The 25,416-nt window shown below is 46.2% G+C and overlaps 1 protein-coding gene across 3 annotated transcripts in view; it reads left to right on the top strand.

Annotated features, from left to right (window-relative positions):
• Positions 1-11,093: 11,093 nt before the first annotated feature.
• Positions 11,094-25,416, top strand: part of RALB (RAS like proto-oncogene B) — a 64,800-nt gene continuing 50,477 nt past the window's right edge. The window contains exon 1 of one of the 3 annotated variants that reach the window (XM_077153529.1): positions 11,094-11,179. The gene's annotated coding sequence lies outside the window, so the exon portion shown is untranslated. Of the gene's footprint in view, positions 11,180-11,638; positions 11,792-25,416 lie in introns of those variants that run through there. The other 2 variants (XM_077153528.1, XM_077153527.1) reach the window with 2 other exon arrangements.

Raw genomic sequence — 25,416 nt, 5'->3', positions numbered from 1 at the left:
TTTGATTGGACATTTTTATTGACTTGTTCTAATGGGGACATTTTCTCGGCCTTAGAACTGTAAACTAGAAACTTATTAAATACCTTTTTGAAAACCAAAAAAAAAAGAGACTCTAGATTTTATTTTGTCCCAGTCCCTCATCTGGACTCAGCTGGGTTCCTCTTTTCAGGTAAAAGATAAGAATAGTGAACACTTGCATGGCACATGCTGCAAGCCTATGAAATAAGGATAATAGTTTCCTGTGCAGTTTTGCATCTGAGGACCCTGAAGCTCCGGGAAGTTAACGACTTGCTCAAGCTCAGACCCCAGCCGAGTCTGCCTCCAGAGTTCCCTTTGAACCATAGGCACACACCTCCCACCACTTAATGAGGAAGTGGCATTTGTTCCAGGTAAGTTCCTGACACACTCCTTCCTCCTACAGAAGATTCGAGGGACAAGATGGGGAAGGAGGGACAGCAGGTGACTTTGGCCAGCTCTGCCTGACCCTGCCGGCATGGGCCAGACCATCCCAGTTGGGGAGGACAGAGGCTGCAGAAGCCCCAGCCGTCTCAGGCTCTCAGGGCCTAGGTGCAGCTGTCCCTTGTGTAGTTAACTGTGGCACACATCTGCCTGTCAGTGTCCTGTCCAAATGGCTGGCTGATGCCCCATCCCACAGAGTCTCCCTGAGCTTGGATGCTCGCCAGCCTGGGCCCCACAGGCACAGACTTCAGAGCTGCTTTCCCAAGGCTCATTCCGCAGGCAGGTGTGGCCCAGGTGTCTGACAACTCCGGCTTCAGGGTCATGGCTTCCACATCTAAGCCCTTGTGGGATGCCCAGGAGCTCGGCAGTTTGGGTAATGGAATCCAAAAACCAATTAATCTGGGCCTTTGGGGGAAATCTGTTAGACTGGTGGTTTGGCTAAATCTTCAATCACCTACAAAGCAGATGGAAGGGCCAGGTGTGTTACGTGACTATGGCTAGGGGCTGGCCGCTGCCAAGTGGGACAGGGTCCCTGCAGTGCCCCTCCCTCTGCAGTGCCCCCCCCAGTGGCATCTTCTCTCCCGTGTGCACTGGTGGGAGGTGGGGGGTGGTTTCGGAGTAAGGAGCTCTCCAGGCAGCTCCTCTCTTGTAAGTCTCCCTGGCCTCCTTTATATGGACATCCAGGGACAGCGCCCATGATTGGCCCTTACCCAGTTCCACAGGTGCCAAATCACACAGCTGACTTGAGGGCCGAGGGGCAAGAGGCAAAGCCTGGCACCTGGAAGGGCCTGGCGGGAGGTGGGGGGGATGGTGGCTGAAGCAATTGTGTGGGATCTGCCTTGGCCTCCTTAAGAGATGCAGAGTCTGGGGTATATAAAGCCCTGGGGGTGATCTGGGGCTGGGGTGAGGGTGGGGCCATTGGAGACCGAATCACCTCTCCCCTCTGATCATTCTGGAACACGTGCAGTGAGTGTGGATTTGAGGTGTCCCCCAGATTGTAGCTGTGGTTCTCCTCGGTCTCTGAGCCCTCGTTTCCTTTGGGTGGGTTTGACAGCCAGTGTCACAGGCTAACGGGGCCCATGATGACTCTTTGTAATCCCTCCCCAGTTCAGTAGGGCTGTGTACCCCCCGTGCTGACTGATGGTGAGCATAGCTGCATTTGGCTGCAGTCCATCAGGGAGCTGGGCTTTTGGGGGTTCAGCTGTGTGCAGGCCTCGGGATAAGACAGTCCCCACCTTTGGTTTGCTCCAACACATGCGTGTCTACACACACACACACACACACACACACACACACAGTGATACATACTCTCCCAGCTGCAGAGGCTAGAGCAAGGGCTGAGGGGACGAAAGTAAAGGAACACTCAGCTCCGGGAGGGCTCCTGGCAGGAGAAGAGGTGAGTCATGGGAGGGTGGGGAAGGCCAGTTTGCATCCGTCAGCTGTCTCTAGAGGCTCCGGTCCCTGGGCAGGGCTTTCTACATGAATGTGGTAAACCAGGGTTTCCCCTCCCTTAAACACTGTCTCCCCGGTTCCATGGCAGGCCAGCTGTTCTTCCTGTTTTCCAGGCATCCTGCTCCTGATGGGTTTTTCTAAACATACTTGGATTCCTCTGTTAAACAATTCTAGTTAGCCTTGCCAGATCCTCCTTGGGCTTCCCTAACTCTGGGCCTTTCTTTGTTCATCTCAGTGCCCTCCTCCTCCTCTCTCTTTTTTGTTTGTTGGAATCCTCTTCATTTTTCAAGCCCAACTCAAGCTCTACCTGTCCCAGGAAACGTCTGGTGTGATGTTTGCTCTGAAGTCCTTCTTCCGAGGCCCCTGTTTCCCTACCTGCAAAAGAGGATGACATAATGTCATGGGTTTGCCATGAGCATTACCTTCATGAAAGTGGCCGGTATACAGTTGGTACTCAATGGATGCTTTATTCCTTTCCTGCTCTGTGCTAGACACGGGGATATGGATGAAAGAAGAGTTCCTGGCCCTAGCGAGTGAGCAGGCTGGGGTGGAGGGGGCACCTTGCCCATCCAAGGGGGCAGTGGGGGCAGCAGAGAAGGAAGGACACTAAGGGGAGGTGTTGCCTTGGGTCACTGTCTCTGAATCGTGCAGGCCTCTTTCTGGAAATCACTGCCTTTTCTTATCGCTGAGCTTGGCCGCCAGTTGGGGAATTCCTGGGGGGGGGGGGGGGGGGCGGGGTCCTGAAAGGAAATCACCACCAGCCACGAAGCCCAAACACAAAGAAAGGATGGGGTGGAGGCACTGCAGAGTGGGCTTGCTTTTTCCCTTAAGAGCAAGTCAACTCATGTGAGAAAAAGGAAGGCTGATGGGTGGCTTGGAGTTTTGTGCCCCAGAAAACCATGTTCTTAATCTTAATCTATTGCTGTGGATGCAAACCTTTTGTAAATAGAACTTCTGAAGACACTGTTAGTTAAGGTGTGCCCAGACTGAGGGAGGGTGGCCTTAATCCACTGTGGCTGAAGTCCTCATATGTAAAGGAAATTGGACACAGAGAGAAGCTCCGGGGAGAAACTGGAAGTCAACATAACGCAGAAGAGAAAGGAGAAGATGTTGCCTTATGCATTGCCATGTGGTGGAAAGGCTAAGGAACCCCAAAGATTGCTGCCAGCCAGAAGATACCGACCCCAAGAAGCAGCAGGCTTTCTAGTTTCTGAAACAGTAAGCCAATAAACTCCGGTTGCCAAGCCACCTCATTGTGTGGTATTTGTTGCAGCAGCCCAGAATGTTTGTTTTTCCTCCTTCTGATGGTCACAGTTGTGTGTGGGATTTCAGCATTTGGGAGGTAGGGATGAAAGGAGGGGAGTTTCTGCAACAAATAGTGACAGTCAAGTGGGTGAGATCTCCCTGGTGCAGGGTGAGGGTACCCAGGCGCAGAGCTGCACAGGACCCAGGGACTCAGGGGTTCATTATCTTCATTTGACAATGCACCACAAGCTCAGAGAGGTGAATGCACTTGTCCCAGGTCACACAGCATGTATTGACAGGGCTGAGATTTGGGCTCAGATTTCTCTGGCTCCAAAGACATGTTAAAACATCCCCCTTGACGGAAGGAATGGCAGACCCTATAGTGGCCTGCCATCCCAGGTCTTGTTCAAGCTTCCCCTCCATCAAAACTTACCATTTCCATGTCTTAACTTCCATATCAGATGTGCCTTCTCCGGCATGAGTCAGGGAGAAGTTTGCTTCCAGGCACCACATGTGAGTGCTGTCTGGAACCTTCTGGAGACAGTGCCCTCTTGGTGGGCTACCTACAGCATCAGCATAAATGGCACTCCCTCATCTTTGAGCTTTCTATCACCCTTCCTCCAACCATTTCTTCATCCACCACTCACCCACTGGGATTTGTTGAGGCTTACTATGGACCAAACATTTTAACCCCCCATTTCTCAGCTGCAAGGAGTGACGAAAGCATCATATTTAAATGTCAATGTCTGATAACAGCTATCCAGATACCATTTCTTTTTGTAACCCAAAGGACTGAGCCTCGTTTTGTTTTTCATCATATAGTTGTGTATTCATCACCACGGTCATTTTTTTAGAACATTTAAATCACTCCAGAAAAAGAAATAAAAAGAAAAAAGGAGAAACTCATACATCCCATACCCCTTACCAGTCCCTCTCATTGACCACTAATAGTTTCATCTACCCAATTTTTTTGACCCTTTGCCCTTCTGTTGTTTTTTATTTTTTATCCATTTTTTTTTTTTACTTATCTGTCCATACCCTGGATAAAAGGAGCATCAGACACAAGATTTTCACAATCACATAGTCACACTGTAAAAGCTGTATCAAACAGCTGTCTTCAAGAATCAAGGCTACCAGAACACAATTCAGTGCTTCCAGGTACTTCCCTCCAGCCACTCCAATATACTGTAAGCTAAAAAGGGATATCTATATAACCTCCCAATTCTGTTTGCAATCTCTCAGCCACGGAAATTTTTTTGTCTCCTTTCTCTCTTCCCCCTTTTGATCAAGGCTTTCTTAATCCCTTGATGCCAAGTCCTGGCTCATCTATGGATTTCTGTCCCATGTTGCCGGGAAGATTTACACCCCTGGGAGTCATGTCTCATGTAGGGGGGAGGGCAGTGAGTTCACCTGCCAAGTTGTCAGCCTCTCATTTTAAGCATCAGGTGATTTGAGGAGAGGTTTCTAACCAGAGCCTGTGACACCAACCACCCCTCTAAGGGGGTTCACAGAGGGGTGTGATGAGATGTGGCTAGAAATGCTGGGGGTGTGTGGCAGGAGCTCTGGGGCATTTCAAGGTCAGGGAGCTAAGCTGGCTCTGCCACAGGTGTGTGAGGTGGCTCCTTCTGACAGCACCTGGGGCCAGGGGTCTCCACTTGTTGGGGTTTCCTGGTCACACCTGTGGGGGATGCTTCCTTCCACTCCCCTGTGCCCCCTGTTCCAGATCACAGAAACCTCACTTTTGGGTTCCTGTCTGCTCAATTCCTTCATGGCTGTTGTAAAGAATTTAAACCTTTATTCTAGGCAGTGCAATCATCCCCCAGAGATGTGCATTTTAATGGTTTGGTTGGCCTTCTTCAGGAGGATGTTTTAGAAGAGGGGGAACAGGGGCTGATGGCTTAAGCCTGCTGGTAACTGTGCTGTGCTGCCTTGCTTCCAAAGCAGTGGTCTCCCAGCCCACTGTTCCTTATCCCCCACCCCTTGCCCTCCCACCTGGGACCCTGTGGCCTGGTCCTGCTCACTGGATGCAGGGGAAAAAATTGGACTGTTAATTAAAAAAGAAAAAGCAAACTCTTATTTTTTTAATGTTGCTAATAAAAATTCACTGGGAAGGGATTTGGCCTTTGTGGGTGGGATGGGCCCAATGACAGTGGCTCCTTGGGGGTTGGCTGAGGGACTAGCCATAACCCCAGTGTGGCTTTGCCTCTCCCAAGCTGCTGGGATGGGGTGGGGTGGGAGGGAACGGCTTGGAAGAAGGGGAGTGGGAAGGGCATTCCCTGACGCCTGCAGAGGGTCTGCACAGAGCACTTTCCCTCTGAAATGCACCCATTTTCTCTCTCTGGGAAGCTTGGATCTGCCTCAAGCAGCAGGAGGTAAAGGAAGGGTGCAGAGGAGTCATGGCCTCCTGGGAGAAGGCTGGATGATCTTACTGCTGGGACAAGGACAAGGTCAGAGCAAGCCAAGGCCTCACTCCAGAGTGAGCCAGGCCTGGGCTTGACCTTTGGCTCTACCCCTCACTTTCTCTATGACCTCTTGCCCCTCTGAGTCTCAGGGTCCTCGTATACCAGCCTCAGAGGGTTGTTGTAGAGGTCATGAGGGAGCAAATGTCAAGTAGACATTCAACCAACATCATTCTTTCTTCATCTCTCTTCCTAAGGAGTTGTCATGGCCTCTTTGTCTGTCTGTCTGCCCAGTCAGCTGCCCAGAGCTGGCTGCAGATCAGGAGAGTACCTGAGCTGGGACCCAGACCTGATTGGATGTCATCAGCATGTACTGGGTGTGTGGGCTGCAAATGTGGGTGTGGTTCCCCAGGCAAGGGGAGAAGACTGAGGCTGGGACCTCAGGAGCACTGACATTTTCGGGGCACACAGGGGAAGCGGAGGCTGCTGAGGATTGTGGGAAGGTTTGCGTGGTATAGTCCAGCCCTGGATGCCTCTGCAGCAGGAGCAGCACCTGGAGACCCTGTGATGCTGTCACACTCTGGCTGGTGGGGTGGGTGGAGTGGGGACTCGGCAGGGTCTTCTCATATTGTCAGATAAAGTCTGCTTCCTGGTAGACTGTGGCTAATATTTCCCTTTGGAGAATAATCAGCACAGAGGCTAGAAACTCCAATCTATTCGAGTACTTTGCAGCTATCACCTGCAAGGGCTTTGTATGGCAACCTGGAGATCAGTATGGGATCTGTGGCTGTACAGATTTTAGGAAGCATGAAGCACACATCTCTATGTAGACAGAAGGGGAGAAAAGGAGCAGGCACGGGATGGGATTAGCCATAATGGGGAAGACTTCTTATGCAATTACAAGACAGGCTTTACTTCATTTCTGGGAGGTAACTCTTTGTAAGCTTTGGTGGCAGAAAGATAAGTCAGGCGAATTTCAGTAATTTAAAATAGAAATGAATCATCTTTTCCCCGCAATATATCTCCCAAGTTGATTGATTTTTTTGGAAATTGAGACCTCATCCTCTAGCTCATTACTTGGCCCTCGACTTTCCAGCAGAGCGATTCTCAGGAACAACTGGGGAGCTCCTGTGGGCTGGATGGGGCTGTTGGGACCACATAGAAAAATGGTAATGGTAAAAAGCAACTATCCATACAACACTCAGCAAAGAGTGGTTTAAAAAACTCCTGGCAAACCTGTTAGACTGGCAATTGCTGAACTGAGCAAAAAAGTTAAGATTTTGAAGGTGTAAATACCAGGGGCTTTTTTCTTGGTAGCTGCCTCCAAAAGGCTGGAAGGAAAGGAGCTTGGGGGAAATCACCCAGGCTTCGTGGGAGGATTCCAAAAGTGTTGGACCCTTCCCTGGGGTCCTGGGGGAGAACTCAGGAGTTTGAACCTTTTCTCAAGGAGGAATAATTCAATGCATCCTAGTAATATGTGGCTGTCCCCTATCTAATTCCCCTGGGGTTTGAGCAACTGGACGAGGCAAATGTCTAGGAAGAAGTGGGCCCACTTAGAGTTGTCCTTACTAAGGATTCCTGCCCCTGAATGAGTCCCTGCAACCCCTTCCTGAGACAGGATTAGACAACCAGAAGTTGGGAGAGAACACCTGGGCACAGAATAGAGAAGACTGAAGTGCTGAAAGTGAACTCCATTTACTTTTACGGCTTAGATTTTTCCTATAACCTTCAGTAGGCAGGAATGACTCCACCCCCCACCCCACCCCCATAGACTGGCAGCCCCTTTTCCTTTCTAAGGTGGTTACCTTAGTCAAATGCCCATGGGGGCTGCTGGAGTGTGTCAGACTCTTTATAATAATACCCTCTATTTATATAATACTGCTGGCTTGCGGAAACGAGTCTCTCCTGGGGGCTGAGACTCCAGGAAACTGTTCAGCTGTCCCTCTTCACACACTCCTTGTTTCTGCCTGGCTTCCAAGCACTCATCTCCCTGAGGCCAAAGCATTCCTGGGGATCCAGTCTTCAAACCGTGCCTCTGGCTCCTCTGGGATTTGCAGGAGGGCTCTTCTGGTTTAGCCTCCAGCTTTCTTGCTCCCCTGCTCCAGTGGTCTCCTGTTACCTGAGGGCAGATTACCTTGGCTAGCCTCTGGCCCCCATGTTACCTGGACCTATGGCAGAAGTTCTCACATTGGTCTGCACCCCCCGCCCCCAGCCCTGTCTCCACACAATAGCCAGAGTGATTTTTTTTGGGGGGGGGGGGCAGCGGGGAGAGTGTGTGCATGGGCTGGGACTTGAACCTGGTCTCCCGCAGGGCACAGAACGATCTTCTTAAAACTGCAAGCAGTTACCTTCCTGGCTTGAACCTTCTCGGCAACTTCCTGCCACACTTGGGATCACTTCGGATGCCTAGAGGAAGGACTAGGCATCTGGCTCCTGCTTCCAGCTCCCCAGGCCTCACTGCACTCCATACAGCCCCTTGTGTCCCCAGGGGTACCAAGCCTCTTCTGCCTTGGGGCTTTGCACCCCTCATTCCTCTGCCTCCCCTCACCCCTACCTCTGCAAGACTGACTCCTCCTCATCCTTAGGTCACAGACTAAATGCCAACAAAAGAGAACTTTTTTGGCCACTCTATCTAAAATAATTTGCAATTACACAGTGGATAATTGTTGAGTGGCCATAGCTGATAAGCTACTGGCTTATTATCTGTTCTCTTGACTGAGCCATTCACCTCCCTGTCCCCAGCTCCAGGCTTGGCACACCGTATGGCCTAGCAGCGGTCAGAGCAGGCTAAGCTATGCTGTGTAACAAACAGCTTCCAAATCATAGTGTTCCAAACCACAATGATTTCTCATTTCAGTTGTAACAAATGTGCCACACCAATGCAAGCTGTTAATAAGAGGGAGTTAACAGATGTGGCCTCTCTCTCCAGCCAACACAACAAAGAACTCACTACCTCCCCCTGTCTATGTGGGACATGACTCCCAGGGGTACGGATCTTCCTGCAACGTGGGACAGAAATCCCAGAATGAGCTGAGATTCAGCATCAAGTGATTGAGAAAAACTCTAGAATGAGCTGAGACTCAGCATCAAGGGATTGAGAAAACCTTCTGGACCAAAAGGGGGAAGAGTGAAATGAGACAAAGTGTCAATGGCTGAGAGATTTCAAACAGAGTCGAGAGGTTATCCTGGAGGTTATTCTTACACATTAAGTAGATATCACCCTATCATCCAAGATGTAATGGAGAGGTTGGAGGGAACTGCCTGAAAATGTGGAGCTGTGTTCCTGTAGCCATGTTTCTTAATGATGATTGTATGATATAGCTTTCACAATGTGACTGTGTGATTGTGAAAACCTTGTGTCTGATGCTCCTTTTATCTACCTTGTCAACAGATGATTAGACCATATGTAATAAAAATAAATAATAGGGGGAACAAATGTTAAAATAAATTTAGCTTGAAATGCTAATGATCAATGAAAGGGAGCGGTAAAACGTATGGTATGCAAATTTCTTTTTTGTTTTCGTTTTATTTTTGTTATCTTTTTATTTCTTTTTCTGAATTGATGCAAACGTTCTAAGAAATTATCATGATGATGAATATGCAACTATGTGATATTGTGAATTACTGATTATATATGTAGAATGGAATACACATATATTAAGAATGTTTGTGTTTCTTTTCCATAATTTTTTTAAATAAAAAATTAAAAAAACAAACAACAACAAAAAAGAGGGAGTTAAATGGGAACCCTGTATTGTATGCATGATTTTTCTGTAACCCCTCAAGTTCCATAATAATAAAAAAGATTTACTTCTCATGCTAATGCCCACCACAGCTTGGCAGGGGTCTCTGTCCATTGTAGGCACCCAGGCTGATGGAGCAGCCACCCTCTCAAACATTCTCAGTGGCTGTACAGAGAAAAATTGAACTGGCAATCACATTCTCCAGCCCAGAAATGATTAATGTGTCACTTTGGCTCACAACTTATTGGTTGGACTCAGTCACAGGGCCCCATCCAACCACACAGGGTGCTCCTATGGGTTGGATGGAGCTGCCCAGTATTCAGGATGGTAAAGTGGAAATACGTGGCAAGTAGCACTGAAGATCAGCACAGTACTTAATAAATACTCTTGGAGGAGAGAAGATCTAGAGTGTTTTCTGCACAGCTGCTAAAGGGTAGGAAGACCTCCCAGGCTCCTGCCATTTGGGCCCCTGCTCTGCCAGGAGTCAGTGTTCCAGCAGACAAGAGCATCTCCTGGCAATCCCAGAGGTAGCTGAGCCCCGTGGCCTACCAGTGTTCTCCCTCTGGCAGGACACATTTCTGGGCTGATGTCCTCTGTGAGACAGCTCCTTCAAAAGGGTTGTGCCACTCCTCTCTGAATCTGCTACAGCCAGTTAAGGGCGTGTCCTGTCCCAAGAGCTGAATACAGCAGGTCCTTACACTAGGCCTTCCCCCCGGCTGCACGGAGCATGTACATTTGTAATGACGGTGCTGTATAGTCCCAGGTACAGCAGGGCCTTGGGAGGAAACACCATCCCAGGGTGGGTTCTGACACACTGGGGTGTACAAAGGGGCCTCTGGTGGAAGCATCCTTCAAGCTCACATTCCCTGAGCACTCCCCCGGTTCCCAGCACTGTACCCAGAGCCTTACTTGCAATTTCTTTTAAATCTTCACCCCTATCAGTAAAGTATGGCCACGTCTGGGCAGTTGGGGAGACTGAGGTCCAGAGAGGTTAGGCAACTTCCTAATTACCTTCTAGTTATAAGGCACAGCTGTCCTTTGAATCTATGCTTCCCGACTCCAACCCTATACACTTAATTATATTCCTGCATAGAAAAAGACATGATTCCCCCTCCAGAGATACTCCTCTTGAGAAGCTGCCTAACCCTTCTCTCTTACAGTACCTGGCAGATTTCTGTCAATAAATCTAGTCTTTAACTGAATGAGAAGATAAAAAGAATACTCAAGATGTAGATAAAATAGTCAGATATTTTTCTGGTTGTATGTTTTTGTTAAACCCATTACTTCAGATGAAGGTAAAGCTTCTGAACTTTTTGACATGGATGTTGGTGGAGGAACAGATGCGTTAGTTCCTTGAGCCTGGGACTCCAATCAAGCCACACAGCCTCTAACATAATACCTATGTATCTTAATGTGTATCAACAATGAAAGGATGAATTAATTTAATTTATAGGCAGACACCGTGCTAACTGCTGTGGATAAAAAATTGGATAGGAGATAGTTCCCATTCTTAAGAGATTACAGAGACTGACATTTAATCAAAACACTGACATCCAGGGTGACACGCCAAGGAGGCTTAAGGTGCAATGGGCCACAAAACCAGCGGAGGTGACGGCGGAAGGAGGTGACTCTAGGAAGGGGCAGTTAGTTCCGCAAGTCAACCCGAGGAGAAGCCCTATTTGGACAGAAAATGACAAGTTCCGGGGTTTCAGAGGGCGGGGCCGGGTTGTGGGAGAAAACCTGTGTGTCAAGTGTTCGCCCACCGCACTTCCTGCCTCCAGACCGAGAGCAAGGTGAGGGCGCCGGTGCCGGGTGTGACTCGGCCGAGGAGCTCCGCCACTGCTAATGGGATGCCATTAGTCGAGTGCGTCGTGGCGGCAAGTAGGGTTCCGCCCCAGGGGCCCTCAGCCGGCGTCTCAACTGCCTCCCACACCCACCCCACCCCGCGTGCCAGCACACCTTGCCGCTCCGTAATTTGCCTTGGTTTCCATTTATAGGTTCCCTTTTGGTGGCAAAGACGCCAGCCGCGCCCGGGGGCAGACCCCAAGCTTCACCGCCCCGCACCAGTTCATGCACCCCTGCTGCGGCAACGGTCACGTGCCTAGGAAGGCAATGGGGTGGGCGGGGCCGGCGCGCTGAGACCGCCCCCCCCCCCCCCCCCCCCCGCTTGAGGCGCCTTCTCATTGGCGCAGCCTTCTGTCCCCGCCCGCTGCCAGTCACGTCCGTTTCGGGTTGGCTGATGGTTTCTGACGGGCGTGGCCTGCGGAGGGGAGGGCGGGAACGGAAGGGACGGCGCGCTCTCGAGAGGAGGGGTTGCCTAGGCGACGTCGGGGGCGCGCTTGGGGGGTGGGGAAGCGAGCCGGGTCTGCTTCATGACAAATCGGCGGGAGACGGCTGGAGTCCGGCCCCGGGAGGAGGCGACGGGTGGGGCGGGGCGGGCCTGAGGGCGGCGGGCCGGGTGCGGACGGGCGAGGCGGCGCGGGACGTTCCCAGGTGAGGGCGCGCAGCCCGGTAGGGCCCCTCGGGCGGGGCGGGGCGGGGGCCGGGGAAGTGGGGCGCGGGGCCTCCTGCCCCCGCGCTGTCCGCGCGGAGCTGGGCCCGGCGGTGGCCGGCGGCGGAGGGCGACGCCCGGGCACGGGGTCTCTCGGAGAGGCCGCGGCCTCCAGCCCAACCTGGGGCGGAGGAGACGGGGCAGTGGCCCAGCCGCTCCCTTCGTGCGGCTCCTTCCCTTTTCCCACTAATGGCCTCGGTTTCCACTTCCTGCCCGGTCCGGGCTCCCGCTTCCTCTGCCTCTTAGTTGCCGCTGCGGGTAGGGAGTTGCAAAAACTTATTACTACCTTAGGGACTTGTATTGCGGTGAACTGGCGTCGTATTCCGAAAGTTTTGCCTCAATTTTGGTTCTGTCTTGGAAATGAATGTACAGTTGCCTTCTTCCCACTCCCACTATCCTCTTTGATAGGTGCGAGCAAAGAATGTTGCTTCTTATGGGGAATACCATGGACCTGGCTGTTTCCCGGGGCCAGGCATCAACTTCAATGTTTCTGCCTCCTTACAGATTATAAGGTAGTCCGTGGCGGTTCAGAGCTGCCCATCGCCGGGATAGCTCAGCTCACATTGTATGTCCCCTCTGTGCTAATTTTCAGGTGATTATTGGAAATGTTGGGACTTGAATGTTATCAGGTAAAGTTATCAGGTGAGAAGTTCCTGGTGTCCAGGGGGAGACTTCGCTGATTGCTTGAGTTGATATCAGTGACTTGACCTCAAGCATGTGGAACAGTGGACTTTCTGCTTTGTGCTAGTTTCCTAACCTCCTTTCCTTTTGTGAAACTTTGGGGATGGATAGTGGGCACCAATTATCAGGGGAGAATATGTCTTTTAGATGCATTAACGACGGATGTTCTAAAGCAGAGCATTGAGATCCTTGAGTGTCAAAGCTTGGAACAGAGGAAAGCAGCATTCCATAAAGCTGAAGAAATGGAATGAGAATATGGAAGTTCTGAGATGGGGTGGCCAGGAAAGGTAGCATGGAATAGTGGGAGGAAGAGGAGTGCTGGATTTGAAGACCTAGGTTCCCCGCTTGTTCTGCTAGTGGTGTGATCTTGAGCATGGGTTTTCTTTCACCCCTCTGAGCTCTGGATTCCATGGTGATAATGGTTATACCTTTGCCACCTAATTGCTGGGATAGATCAATGAAAGTTCTATTTAAATCAAGGTAAGGACTGTTTAAATCGCTCTTTGTGGCATTGGGTGGGAAGAAGCCTGGGAAAGGGACATCATTGTGATGTTTCCTTATGAGCTATTTTAATCCTGTCAGCTAGCCTCCTTTCTTCCGACTGCATGTGGCCTTTTCTTTCCTTTTCTGGTCACCTTATTTCCTGCTGGAAACAGTGGGTACTCTTGCCTTCGATTTCAGCAAGACTTCTCTATGCCTGAGGAATCAGACCTTTCCCCAGGATTTTGTGTGGAAAAGTGTGGGTATAGGATATAAGATTTCTTTTTGGAATGTGGGATCTAGACATATAAAGACAGAAAACACGAATTAGAACTTTCAGTGGTATCTGAAGAGGTCTTGGTAATAGGTGGAAGAAATGATAAAAGTTCTAAAGTTCCGCTTTTTATTAGATTCTTACCTTGCCTAAACATGGCTTGAGACTCCATGAAATGTGTTATGGGTTGAATTGTGTTCCCCCCCCCCCCAAAAAAAAAGATGGGCTGGAGTTTTAACTTCCAGTACCTCAGACTATGACCTCATTTGGAAATAGAGTCATTGCAGATGTATGTAGTTAGTTACATCGAGGTCATACTGGAGTGGCATGGGCTCTTAATTCAATATGGTTGGTGTCCTTATAAGAAGAGAGGAGTCAAAGAGATAGACACAGAGGAGAACACAGTATGAAGAGAGCCACAGAGGGAAGATGGCCATGTTAGGACAGGCGGAGAATGGAGTGATGTGTCTATAAGCCAAGACACCCCCTGGGGCCACCAGCAGCCAGGTGGGAGGCATGGGACACATTCTTCCCTAGAGATTTCAACGGGGGCATGACCTTGCTGACGCCTTGATTCTGGGCTTCTAGGGTCCAGAACGGTGAGAAATAGATCTCTGTGATTTTAAGTCACCCAGTTAGTGGGTACTTTGTTATGGGAGTCCTAGAAAGTTAATACAAAAAAGTAATTTGTTTCTAAAATCTCAGAGTTGAGATCATCCTTTGTACTACATCACTCAATTCTACTAGACCTCTTTGCTTTCAGCTCCTAAATTCTTACCTCCTCATCTAATTTATGGAAGTTGGAAACATCATTGGTGTGCTTGCCTGTAAAGCTGGTTTTGGAGACATTGTAACGACCTAGAACTCAGTGTCTGAAGAGACACAAGAGAACTTGGTGAGCTCTCCTAAGGTTTCTAGTGCAACTTGCCTCCAGAAGATTTGATACGAGTGCTACTTTTCATTGGCTCCAATTACTTCTAAACCAACAGCCCCATGCATATAGATATGCAAGATACTCAGATTTTTTAAAAATTATTTAATTTTTTTTATGAATGCATGTTGCTGAGAAGTCTTAATGTCAGGTCAAGATTCAAAGTAATCAGAGAAAATGGAGCTCTCCCCTAAGCCTATGGGGCTGGCTGGAGGGAGAGGAGGGAAAGGGGGTGGGGGAACTCAATTTATTGAGCATCAAGCCATCTGCTTGGCACAGACCTATGGTTAACCAATACAAGGTGAATCTTTGTCTCTGGGAATTTGACCATTGGCTGTCTCTTATTAGCACCTCAGTTATTTTGTACCTTGGAATCTAAATATGGGTGTATATGTACACATATTCTTAGGTGAGGGGCAGTAAGTGGATGCATTTGAATGGGTGAGAGTAGAAAGGAAGATGAGGGGGCAAATGAGGAAACTGAGTGTCAGAGAGGGAAGATACCTGTGTTTAGTCCAGCAAGTGCAGAATATCAGCCAGGTCTCAATTACGAGTTTATGTCACTTAGAAAAAGTAACTGCTAATAACTCTCCTAAGTGTTGTTTATTATGGTTGTAGATGGAGATTTATGGAGTTTTTTTTTGTTTTTTTGTTTTTTGATTTTTAAAATTTGAAATCTAAATGCAGAAAAAGGTACCGTTAAGTAATAGTTGCTAATATATTGTTGGTGATTTTGTCTATACTTTATGGGCAGCTTATATATAGGATACTTCAGGCTGATTAGATTGGGAATTGACACAGCAAATATCAGGTTAGGCCTTATTCAAATTAAAATATTCCATGTTATCTAATTTTACTTTATGCAGCATGAGTTGAAGGAAATCTAGTAGTTTCATCCCATGTGTCAGGCTACTTCTATTTTATCAGATTATCCCAAATTTAGCAGCTTAAAACAACAGACATTTATTATCACAAGTACTTTCTGAAGTTCCTATTAGGTTGGGGGAACAGGGAAGGTCACCATGACTCGAGCTGTGAAAAATGTGCTGCCCCTTCTAGACGTCGCCTAACCCCCTTCCTTGAAAACCACCCGCACCAGGACCCGGCGAGCTCGCGACTCCCTACCTGGAGTTCTGTGAGCTCTGCCCGGGAGAACAGGAATAAATAAGGTTTTTTGGTTTGCCTCTTCTCTCTTTCGCCTCCTAAACCGTACAGTTCAGAAGTCTGGAAGCAACATAGCTGGTGCTTCTGGCTCAAGGTCCCTCCTGGGGCTGCTATGGTCTGAAGGCTTGGCTGTGACGGGAAGTTCTTTTTCCTAGAAGGCTCCCTCACAGGCTATTGGCTGGAGGCCTCATCCTCACATGGTGGGTCCATCCAGAGGGCTGTCCATAACGTAGCAGTTAACTTTCTCCCCAGAGCTAGCCATTTGAGAGAGAGCTAGAATGAGCAAGCTGGAAGCTGCAGTATCATTTATAACCTGATCTTGAAAGTGATATATCACTTTAGCATATAGGCCAGCCCTAGGACAGCATGGGAGGGGACTACACAAGGAGGAGATTGGGGGCCATTGGCGTTCTTGAAGGCTGCTGCCACACTTTTTTTTTTTTAAGGATTAGAACAGTCATTATTGAGACTGTATTTATCAGATGCTTGCTAAAGTATGTAGTGCTGTTGGGTATTAAAATACAGCTGGAATTTTTACTATTCTGGAAACTTTTAATATTATACTTGTGACTTTCTGTTCTTCTGGTTCCTCATAGTCAGATGCTAGGATTTAATTAGTTAAATATGTAATAGCTTTGGGAATTAGAAATTTAAACCTCACTGGTCTCTAAACCAAATGAAACAGCGGAATTTTTTTTTTAACTAAAAAATAAATTGGTAAAAAATTATTGCCAGAATGACTGTGTATTCTTCAAAATAAAACTCACTGGTAAAGTAGATGGAAAAAAATGTGGAGAACCTGAATTCTGCCCTCTCTCTACCCCTCCCCCATTATTATTTTTTTAGATGCCTAACAATTTTTCAGCTGTCTTTTGAATCCCTGGAAGCTTTTAATTATCTGCCTGCATAGAAGGCCTTTATTCTTTTAGCTTCCAGATGAAATCTTTCTGAGTTATCTGTGAGTAGAGAGAAGAGTTTAGGATTAAGTGTGGGGATCCTAAGTCTGGAGCTTCGCTTTTCCACTTGATCTTGGGCAAATTGTGTAACACAACTCTCCACCTCCTATTCCCCCCACCCTCTTCTTAGTTTCTTCATCTGTAAAAGAAAGGTTTTTGGCTAAATGATCTTTCATCTCTAAAAATTCTTGGATTCTAATATTTTCGTGTATCAGATCTCCTTTGAATCAAGCCTAGCTATAACAAAAGACTATATAAATCATAATAATTTGCAACCTTAGATGACAACACCTTCTGAAAATGGCTTTTGTTAGTCCCAACCCAGTTAAGGTCATTAGTCACCATCAGGCAGAGTTGAAAAGTCAGCACAACTTGCTTTTCTTCTTCCTATTTTCAGCCGTTTTCCCATCTGCTGTCCTAATTTCTGAGCTAGTGTCTTTTTTTACTTTCATCCTTCTTCCATAGTCCCCCCTCCTCCATCCCCCCAAATGAAAACAGGAAAGGACTGGAGGCCTGTCACTTATGCTTAGTTATGAGCCCTATTGTTAGGAATGGATCCTAGTCTGTATGGAACCTCAGCTGGTCCTTGTGGATTAAGTCTCTTGGTTTCAAATTGCATCTGTTCATTCAATAAGTTTTCTGCTTTCTAACTTTCCCAGGTCTACTGTCATTCCCCTGGTCCAAGCTACTGTTGTTTGTGGCCGAGCCTGCTACACATCCCCCACCTCTGCTCTCTTCTGTTTGTCCACCCTATAGCCAGAATGATCTTTTCAACATGCTAGTCTAATTATGTCAGTCATTTGCTTGAAACACTTTGGAGGCTTTCTAGTACTTTTAGGAGAAAGTCTACAGTCCCTGAACTTGGCCTACCTGGCCAGCAATCTAGCCCTCCTAACCTTTCTTGTCTGATTCCATACAGGCTCCATCTCATCCCGTTGGCACCAAGGTCTGCCTTCCATTTCCCTCCTGCCTCTGGTCTTTGTAGATGTAGTCCAGTAGGAGGGATTGCTGGGTAGGAAAGCCCTTGGTATGTTCACAGAACTGAAAGAAGGCAAAGCCAGTAAAGGAAAGGCATGTGCAGGGGCTCTTTGGCCATGGTGATGAGCGGGCCTGGATTTTTTTTCCTGGGGAGACACTCAAGAGCTTTAAGCATGCTTTCAATTACGTTTTTAAAAGATTCACTCTTGTGACTATGTGAAGCAGAGACTGAAGAAAGGCTCACATGCCATATAGAGGTCAGTTAGGAAATTTTGGCTGTATCGAGGGAAGGGGGTCTGGAACTAGACTTGTGTCAGAGGAGATGGAAAGAGTGGGTGGCTTTGAAATTATTTGCAAGATGGAATCCATTAGAATTGATCATGAATTGAGTTGGGGGACTGACAAGGGGAATCAAGGATGATGTCCAGCTTTCTGGCTTTAGTAGCAACTTGGATACTATTGTTACTTTAGTAACTAGTTGATGGGGAATGGTGGAAAAGGAGCAGATTTTAAGGAGGTTAGAGAGAATCAAGAATTCTATCTCGGGAGTGTTAAGTTTGAGATTCCTGGGAACACCCAAGTTAGAAGAGATGGCAGTTGTGCAAAGGGAAATGAGTCTGGAGTTCAGGGGAGGGATCTGGGCTGCTTTTTAAAAGTTTGCAAACTGTATGTAAAGCCACTGGAATGGACGAGATCATCTAGAGAGAGAACATAGAGATGAGGAGTGCATAAAACCAAGTTCCACTGAATACCAACATTTAGAAAGCTTGGCAGTGCTGAGAAAGAGCTGCCATACAGATACCAGGAACTGTGAGAGAATATGGAGTTATCCACACCCAGAGAGGGAACGTCAAGAAGGGAGAAAAGTATTTATTGGAGTTTGTACCATGGAGTTTGTTGGTGACCTTGACAAGATCTGTTTCCGTGAAGTTATGCTGGGGGAGGAAGCCAAATTGAGATGAAGCAATGAGGGAGAAGCCTTGTCCAGGCTAAATGTGGTTTGGGGACCAAGAGCATAACCTGGGAGTGTGTTAGAAATGCAGAATCTTGGGTTCCACCCTAGACCTCCTGAATCAGAATATGCATTTTAACAGGATGTTCCAGGCAAATTTTTTTTTTTTTTTTATAGCTCAGATGCAGCTTCATTCAGTGTTTTAACATGATTACTTTACAATTAGGTATTATTGTGCTGTCCATTTTTGAGTTTTTGTATCTAGTCCTGTTGCACAGTCTGCATCTCTTCAGCTCCAATTACCCATTATCTTACCCTGTCTCTACCTCCTGCTGGACTCTGTTACCAATGACATATTCCAAGTTTATTCTCGAACGTCGATTCACATCAGTGGGACCATACAGTATTTGTCCTTTAGTTTTTGGCTGGACTCACTCAGCATAATGTTCTCTAGGTCCATCCATGTTATTACATGCTTCATAAGTTTATCCTGTCTTAAAGCTGCATAATATTCCATCGTATGTATATACCACAGTTTATTTAGCCATTCTTCTGTTGATGGACATTTTGGCTGTTTCCATCTCTTTGCAATTGTAAATAACGCTGCTATAAACATTGGTGTGCAAATGTCCGTTTGTGTCTTTGCCCTTAAGTCCTTTGAGTAGATACCCAGCAATGGTATTGCTGGGTCGTATGGCAATTCTATATTCAGCTTTTTGAGGAACCGCCAAACTGCCTTCCACAGTGGTTGTACCATTTGACATTCCCACCAACAGTGCATAAGTGTGCCTCTTTCTCCGCATCCTCTCCAGCACTTGTCATTTTCTGTTTTGTTGATAATGGCCATTCTGGTGGGTGTGAGATGATATCTCATGGTGGTTTTGATTTGCATTTCTCTAATGGCCAGGGACATTGAGCATCTCTTCATGTGCCTTTTGGCCATTTGTATTTCCTCTTCTGGTAGGTGTCTGTTCAAGTCTTTTTCCCATTTTGTAATTGGGTTGGCTGTCTTTTTGTTGTTGAGATGAACAATCTCTTTATAAATTCTGGATACTAGACCTTTATCTGATATGTCATTTCCAAATATTATCTCCCATTGTGTAGGCTGTCTTTCTATTTTCTTGATGAAATTCTTTGATGCACAAAAGTGTTTAATTTTGAGGAGCTCCCATTTATTTATTTCCTTCTTCAGTGCTCTTGCTTTAGGTTTAAGGTCCATAAAACCGCCTCCAATTGTAAGTTTCATAAGATATCTCCCTACATTTTCCTCTAACTGTTTTATGGTCTTAGACCTAATGTTTAGATCTTTGATCCATTTTGAATTAACTTTTGTAAGAAATGCTACAGATTTTTGAATGTTGATCTGTAACCTGCTACTTTGCTGTACTCATTTATTAGCTCTAGTAGTTTTGTTGTGGATTTTTCCAGGTTTTCGACGTATAGTATCATATCGTCTGCAAACAGTGATAGTTTTACTTCTTCCTTTCCAATTTTGATGCCTTGTATTTCATTTTCTTGTCTAATTGCTCTGGCTAGAACCTCCAACACAATGTTGAATAATAGTGGTGATAGTGGACATCCTTGTCTTGTTCCTGATCTTAGGGGGAAAGTTGTCAATTTTTCCCCATTGAGGATGATATTAACTGTGGGTTTTTCATATATTCCCTCTATCATTTTAAGGAAGTTCCCTTGTATTCCTATCTTTTGAAGTGTTTTCAACAGGAAAGGATGTTGAATCTTGTCAAATGCCTTCTCTGCATCAATTGAGATGATCATGTGATTTTTCTGCTTTGATTTGTTGATATGGTGTATTACATTAATTGATTTTCTTATGTTGAACCATCCTTGCATACCTGGGATGAATCTTACTTGGTCATGATGTATAATTCTTTTAATGTATTGTTGGATACGATTTGCTAGAATTTTATTGAGGATTTTTGCATCTATATTCATTAGAGAGATTGGTCTGTAGTTTTCTTTTTTTGTAATATCTTTGCCTGGTTTTGGTATGAGGGTGATGTTGGCTTCGTAAAATGAATTAGGTAGTTTTCCCTCCACTTCGATTTTTTTGAAGAGTTTGAGGAGAGTTGGTACTAATTCTTTCTGGAATGTTTGATAGAATTCACATGTGAAGCCGTCTGGTCCTGGACTTTTCTTTTTAGGAAGCTTTTGAATGACTAATTCAATTTCTTTACTTGTGATTGGTTTGTTGAGGTCATCTGTTTCTTCTTGAGTCAAAGTTGGTTGTTCATGTCTTTCCAGGAACCCGTCCATTTCATCTAAATTGTTGTATTTATTAGCGTAAAGTTGTTCATAGTATCCTGTTATTACCTCCTTTATTTCTGTGAGGTCAGTAGTTATGTCTCCTCTTCCATTTCTGATCTTATTTATTTGCATCCTCTCTCTTCTTCTTTTTGTCAATCTTGCTAAGGGCCCATCAATCTTATTGATTTTCTCATAGAACCAACTTCTGGTCCAGGCAATTTTTATCTACATTAAAGTTTGAGAGGCACTGGTATAGATAACCAGGGCTATAGAGGAGTTGTGTCAATAGCTAGAGGGACATATGGGTGAAGTGTGTGTGTGTGTATGTGTGTATTTAAGATGAAGATTATAGAGTGTATGTTGTAGAGAGATCATGGTGGTTTGAATCATGTCCCCCACAAGGACACGTTCAAGTCCAAACCCCTGGTCCTGGTGTGTGAACTCAATTTAAATGAGACCTTCAAATATCCTGCTTGGATGAGGCCAACTGAATGAGTGTGCACGTTAATCCAATATGGCTGAAGACCTTTTAAGCAGAGGAAATTCAGACATAGTCAGTCATGAAACCAGAGGAGGAGAAGCAAAGAGACGGAGATCAAACCAGCACCAGAATGTTTCAGACTCACAATAAAAGGTGTGGCCTGATGAGACCTTGCTTTTTTACTTCTAACCTCCAGAACATAACCCAGATTTGTGTTGTTTCAGCCAATCAGTCTCTGGTATTTGTCATAGTAGCCCTGCCAGACTAAGACAGCAGTAAAGACTAATGGTGAAGGAGAAAAGATAATCCCAGGGATGAAATTCTTGGGCTGGGTGTGGAGGGCAGGTTGGGCTCCAGAGTCTGCAGGGAGGACTTGGCCTTTACTCAGAGCAGGAACCTGCTCTCTGAGAGATAGAGCAGATGGGCATGAGTGCCCATAGGTTTGTAGATTTGACAGAAGAGGCATGAGAGCATTCATGCCTGATGGCTTCTATATTCCCTGGGAAAAATGAGACAAGGTCATCTGTTGAGAGCTACCATGAGGACAGGAGGGGAGAATCACAGTGAAAAAAATTCCAGGAAGTAAAGAGTCGCCCCATTCCAGGTTTGTGATCATAAGTGAATTTAAAGTGAAGTTCGACAAGGCCAGTGATGTGATTTTTTTCCCCCTTTCCATCAAGATTTGCTTGCCAGGTGCAGGTGCTGAAAAGCAGGTTAGTGGGTATGACAGAGGGGAAAGGAGCAAGGAGATGAGGTGACTCTCAAGAGAGCTTTTGTAATGTCGGCTGTGGAATCTCAGCTGGGCATTTTAGTTTCCTGGGCTGCTGAAGCACATATCATGCAAAGGGGTGGCATAAGCAATGGGAATTTGATGGTTCATGGTTTTGAGGCTGAGGAAATGTCCGAATCAAGCCATTATGAAGGTGATGCTTTCTCCGTGAAGACGGTGGCATTCTGGGACTGACTGCCTGTGATTCTTGATCCTGGGCTCCTCTGTCACATGGCAGTGCACATGGCGGCCTCTCCTGGACTGTCCATTCTCTTCCAGATTCCAAATTCTGTTGAATTTCAGTTTCTTGCTTCATTGGCTTTCTCTCTCTCTCTCTGTCTGAATTTTATTTGGTTTATAAAGGACTCCAGTAATAGGATTAAGACCCATCCTCACTGAAGTGGGTTACACCTTAACTGAAGTAACCTCATCAAAAGGTTCTACTGACAGTGGGTTCACAGATAATATCATTTGACTTACTTAGCTCTCCTTAATTTCTCACAGAAATGTGTTGTTTTCAGTGTACAAATTTCCACATCTCTTGTCTAGACATTTCAAATTCTTTTCGACTGTATTGAAAATGGATTTTTAAAGCAATTTCTAATTTTCATTCATGGTATATAGAAATAAAATTGGCTTTTTATTATCTCCCTATCCTCAAAATTTGCCACCTTTGTTTACTAGTTCCAGTAACATTTTATAGGAACCGCTGAATTTTCTATACTGAAGATAATGTTCTCTGTGAATAAAAGCAGTTTTACTTTCCTTTAAAAAAAATAAATAATAAATAAATAAGGGAAGTGCTAGGAGGTCTATAAATGATAGCACTTGGGACAAGGGGGAGGGCGGATATTCCAGCCAGAAAGCCCAAGCTTCAAGTAAATGGGGAGATTATTTGTGTGAGAGAAGTACTGAATTGGAAGTGAATGTGAGGAGGCACATGTCATGGGAAGAAAAACAGCATCTGCTTCTGATGTGGTGTCCCCAGGAAAAACCTAAGTCTCAGGCAAACCAGAGGTTGAGGGACATTCTTAGAAGAGGTGTGGAGGATCTTGAAGAGTTTGCTAATGGCCCTGAGGGCTGGGTGCCAGGAGGTCCTTGCCCTGGGATAAGAGTCTTAGAACTGATAGAGAGCTGGTGGCGGCTTGGGAAGCAGGGAGGCTCAGCAGAGTGCTGCCCTCACCACAGATGCTGTCACGGTCATTCTCATGCTTTGGCAGGTTAGACATCAGCTTCATCCAGCCAACTTTCTCCAGCTTAATGCATTGACACAGCAGGGAAAAGAATGAATGACTGTTTCTGTTAGATCTCAGGAGCCACTGGGGAGATTTAGGACAGGAGCCTCCTGCAATGCCTGTTGGTTATGTTTCTAAAGGCGAATGACATGTCAGTTTGGGGTGATGGAGCCAAAAAAAGGGTCTAAAGAACTGTTGAAAATGGTAACACCTTTTTCCATGTTGCTCTGTAAGGCCTCAAAGCCTTTAATATCTGTTTTCCAATTTGTTCCTCCCATATCACCCCATGGGCCCTATATCACCCCATGGGAATGTCAGGGCAAAAACTGTCCCTGTCCCTCCGGAGATGAACCGAGGCCCAGGGCCCTAGAGACATGCCCAGTCATATGGTGAGCTGGTAGCTGATTGTGGGCAGGAACCCAGACCTCCTCCATCCCAGTGTAGCATCCTGGCCAAAGGTCCCCTCAGCTGGCGGGGACGGTGTCTGAGCCTGAACAAGGAAATCCGCCCTGTCTTCTTTAAGGACCTGTGTGCTGTTTGCCCTGTCTTAGCATATGTGGGCTCCTAGGCCACTTTCTTCCTCAGAACTTTCTAGAATATTAGAGTGATATTCAAAATGCAGTATGGGCTGCCTCTGTACCTCATAAATCTTCACAATAACCCTGAGGATATAGATCGGTACGTTTTACACGTCAGACCAAAGCCTAGAAAAGTTAATAACAACCAAGGTCTTTGAGTTGAGTGTTTTCCCTTCTGTCCCACACTGTAGCTGTAAATAACTTCTTATTGTTGTCTGTTTCCTTCCAGGTCTTTGTTTTAGACCTTGTGCACTCTGATATCTATGCATTCCTACCTCTTTAATGAAATTTTGACCCCCTAGGTTCGTGTCCTTGAAACTCTGCTCAGTATTTAACACCATATATGAAGCTTCCCCCACCCCACCCAGTCCACTAAGGGGAGCAGCAGAGGGTGGACTCTGAAGCCAGACTGCTGGGGGTTCTAATCCCAGCCTTGCCATTTACTAGTTATGTGATCTTGGAGAAGTTACACAATCTCTGCTTGAGTGCATGCAGTATTCTAGCAGACACTGAATGGCAGGAATGGAAGTTCTAAACAGAACTTTATTTGAATAAGTAATTCAGAACAGTGACGTGTATGCTTGCTCTAATGTCTAGGAGGCATTAAAATAAAACAGTCCGGTTCCTAAATCTGTAAAATGGTAGATATCCCTAAGGCTAGCTCAATCCCCTGATAACAAGAGGAAGTCAGGTCGGGTGTGTGGGTGTGGGTGTTTAAAAAATCAGAGTTTGCAGATTATCTCTTACCAGTTCTTACTGCTCTATAGTTCAGAAAAGTCATCATACAAGTGAATTAACATTTCAGAGTTTACCAGGTATCACTTGTCTTCTGAAGCCTCACAGCCCAAGGTGGAGAACTTTGCTTTTTTTCCCAGCATTTTTTTGAGCATCTCCCAAGCCCACAGGGCAGACAAAGAGAAAGAGACAGCTCACAGGCCTATTCTAATGAGACAGACCCTGTGGACGCTAGTAACTCGCATTTGGGCCCATTTAGACTGAGGACAGTTATTGTCCGAGGGCAGATCACAGAAGATGGTGGAGAAATCTCTAAGTCAAGTGCTAAATGGCAGGATATCCTTCATCAGGGCGGAGGGCAGTCTTGGCAGAAGGAACAGCATTGGCATGGAAATACAAACCAGAGGCAGGGTCCTTACAACAGACTACTTGCTTCAGAGCCTTCTGTTTTCTCTTTTAGTTAATTTAGTTTTTTTTGGGTGAGTCGGGGGGTGGTGCGGGGCAGGTAAAGAGGTATTCATTAGGGAACAGAAGTACCTAAAACAAATTTCCTTAGGCACACAGGAGAACTAATTTGAGTGGTTTTACAGATCTGATTTCTGGGGGGATAAAAAAACAAAACAAAACCCAGCAAACAACTGGAAAGGAACTTAGATAATTTAATTCAACTTCCTTGTTTTTATAGAAATGGAAACTGAGTCATTATTTGCAAGAGAATATAAAAATAATCTAGTCCTTGGTACGCATGACAATAGCAGCTGGTGACGGGAGGGTCAAAATTGTATTTCCCTCTTTAAGTTAACGTATGTAGGAAAGGCTGACTGTACTGAAAAAGAAACTTTGAAACCTGTGATGATTTGTTTTTTGCCAGGACTGTCACGATAGAAATGCTCCTTTTAATGAAAAGCAATAAGAAAATACAAATTTACCAAATAGTTTCATTTAATAGTGAGATTTAGCAAAGGTTCTGCAGCCAACCAGGTGGGTTTTTGTCTGCTGAAAGACTAACAGCTAATAAATGGCCCTCCTTGGGGGGTGTGAGGGCAGGACACTGAGTTTGAATGATAAGAGCCACTGCTGTTTTGTTC

Source organism: Tamandua tetradactyla, chromosome 3, assembly GCF_023851605.1.
Source record: "Tamandua tetradactyla isolate mTamTet1 chromosome 3, mTamTet1.pri, whole genome shotgun sequence".
NCBI lineage: Eukaryota > Metazoa > Chordata > Mammalia > Pilosa > Myrmecophagidae > Tamandua > Tamandua tetradactyla.
This window is presented reverse-complemented; position numbering and strand designations above follow the sequence as displayed.